The 3,107-nt window shown below is 39.1% G+C and overlaps 1 pseudogene; it reads left to right on the forward strand.

The window, feature by feature from the left end:
- The first annotated feature begins 644 nt into the window (after positions 1-644).
- On the forward strand, positions 645-2,387 carry LOC147024127 (uncharacterized; annotated as a pseudogene).
- Positions 2,388-3,107: the final 720 nt, after the last annotated feature.

A 3,107-nucleotide genomic window follows, 5' to 3' on the forward strand; every position in this document is an offset into this window, starting at 1 on the left:
ACAACATGGTTTTGAGGCTAATTTTTCAATCCTTTTTCTTGTAGTCAGGTTCACCATGTATTTTTGATCAAATTCTATGGAGATTAGCAAACCAGTACATTTTTGAGAAGCTTATGGCATCAGGAATACGAAAATCAATGTTTACATTTGCACAGATCCCTGCATCGTTGCCATTTTGGATTTTCAAAATGGCCACCATAAAATAAGAATTTCTGAATATCTCAGCTTGTAATTAGCATAGAAACTTCATTCTAAATGCTAACCCTATGTTTCCAGTCCCAAATAATCCAAAGCTTATGTCAAATTAGTGATGATGAACACCAAAAACCAAGAAATGAAGAAGTTTGTGAAATTATGTTTGTATTTTCATGAAAAAAATGCACATTCAAATTGTTGGTAGTGACACCAGCATTAATTATGTATAGATGTATTTCCTATCTCAGTTTGACACATCATCATCACTCTCTGTCATATTCAATATCACGGTCTGAATTGTTTTCGCATTCTGTGCGACACAATCATAGTTCTTCTGGCGGCAGTTGCAACAGTGTTTACAAGTCCTGATACTGCAATAATTTTGCATTATTTTTACAGTTGTTTTGCAATATTTAATTTTATGCTGTAAAAATTTATATTAAGACAACGAGCACACAATTATCTTGGTCTTGCCTTAATATAGTGATAGCTCTCTTTCTTTTCAGTGCCTGAGTCATGATGAGTGAAGATGCGGGATCCAGCAAGTTGAGCTCGTTCAAGTCTTCCATGGATACTGTAGACTGGAAGCAGTACATTCTTTGTTAGGAGTCCACTGCCAGCAAAGGAACACTTGTTCAACATCCCAGAACAGAATCACACCAGAAACTACTTGATGTAGTGGAAGAAAGATCCAGCTTACAGGATTGAAAATATGTTGACATCCACAGACACCTCAAAGACTTTACCAAAGAAATATTGATTGAAAGGAAATATTGATTATTCTGATGCCACAAATCAAATATCCATACAGCGAGCGAGAGACTGCTTGCAGCAAGCAATGTCTACAGAAACCTATGCTGTGAAAAAACGTGGGCATAAAAGAACAAGCTCTGAAATCCAGCAATCAACAACCTCAGGCACCTCAGCACCTTTCACGAGATCTGTGACAGAAACATTGACAAGGGATCACTGCTTCTTATGTCAACAAGATGATGACCAGCGTCTCTTCACCGTATGAACTGAAAATGTGGGGAAGGCACTTAGATGAGCTGTGGAAATTTCCCAAGATCCAGTATTGATGACAAGACCAAGCAATGCACTCTCACCAAGTGATGCCCAGCAATAGAAGGAAGATACCACAAACCATGCTGGACACGACATGTGATCCATGTCTTGAGGGATGATGCCAGCAACCGGGTCAAGTCGACAAAGACAGACCTACCAAAGCAAGTACAATGCTTGATTGAGCTGATCAATCTCACTGAATATGAAACCCAAAATGAGGCTCAACCATGGATGCCATTGAAAAAAACCGACATGTCTATGCTTGGTGGGCGTGATGAGGCACAGAAACACACCCTGACACTGACATGACAGTGGCTAGAGGACAAAATCCTTGCAGAGTTACCAAGTGTGAAGTTAGTGAGGCAGAAAAGAGAGAAGAAAACCATCTGTTCTTTACTATCCTGAATACTGCGAAGAAGATATGGTCTACACTTCCTTGATGCAAGATGCCACAAGTGAAATATACAAGACAGCTAAGCTAATATGCAAGAGCATTGCCAATTTAATTTAATTTAAAGGAAACACAATTACAGTATGCAGTACAAGAGAGGATGGATGTCCCAACCAAGCTGAAGATCCTTATATGGTGGATTACGGTGGGATCTGAGGAGGAACTGCAAACAGAGATGAGGAGCAGGACAGTTGGCATGTCAGCATTGACCATAAGTCACAATATCATGTATGCTTTCAAGACCAGGAGACAATTGCACCACATGCACGAGAAAACCCACAGATTGTCAGGTTGGCACTCACTGTACTCCAGGACACCAGGAACAAGGGTGTTGATGGACCTCCTCCATATACAGAACTACTGCGTACCACGCAGCCATGCCTTGCTCCAAGAAAGAGCAATTGCCAACGCTGTTGTGGAAAACACAAAACAATTTGATGGATTGTATGTCCCACCTTTCCTCAAGAAAGGTACATTTGTCTTCTTCACTGTTGAAAATACAGATTTTGCAGAAGACACTGTATATGGCAAAGGCACCACACATGGCACAATCACCACAGTGTGTCAGAAGGCAGATGTAAACATTGATTTTCATATTCCTGATGCCAAAAGCTTCTCAAAAATGAACTGGTTTGATTTAATCTCCATCAAATTTGAACGAAAGTGTTTTTATTGACATCATGAACCAGGCTGTTGTGGAGGCCATATTGGTTGTTCAGGAAAGAATCAATGGGACAATTCTGAAATGAGCACTTTTTGAAACTGGCTCATCTGTAAAGCAAAAAAAGATTCTTGTTGATTCAGACATTGGTGTATCGGTTAATGTGGTTGCCATTTTAGTTTGTACCGACTCTTCTTCCTCCTTCCTCTTCTGCTGACCTTCAATCTTCCTTCGACCTGAGCCAATCCAAATTCACCACATACCTTCACAATTTTTTTCTTCAACCTTCCCATTACCTAATTTTGCCCAATCATTTAAAAAAAGAAGTAAAAAACAAAGACAATGGTCCCTTTAAATGTTTTAACTTCCTATTTCACACATGTGGTTCTCTGTATTGTATCATAATCACTTCTTCTTCTTCTTCTTCTTCTTCTTCTTCTTCTTCTTCTTCTTCTTCTTCTTCTTCTTCTTCTTCTTCTTCTTCTTCTGGCTGTTTTCGATTCGAACTTTCCTTCATCCCGTGTCTGAAACGTCCCACTGTTACAACATTTCTTTTCTCAATTCTCTTAATTCTCCTTTATTGCATCCTTTGTGTAATGTCTATGATTGCATCTATGACTTTCAAAATTTTAAATCCCAGTTTGTAATGCATGTTCTTGTTCCATCAATCGTCCTTTTTTTTTTCAACTTTAGTGCCAATTCACCCCACCTACTTAAATCTACCTCCTCCTAACT

The sequence above is a fragment of the Eptatretus burgeri genome, chromosome 6 (genome assembly GCF_056783735.1).
Source record: "Eptatretus burgeri isolate ZD-2024b chromosome 6, Ebu_testis_v1, whole genome shotgun sequence".
NCBI lineage: Eukaryota > Metazoa > Chordata > Myxini > Myxiniformes > Myxinidae > Eptatretus > Eptatretus burgeri.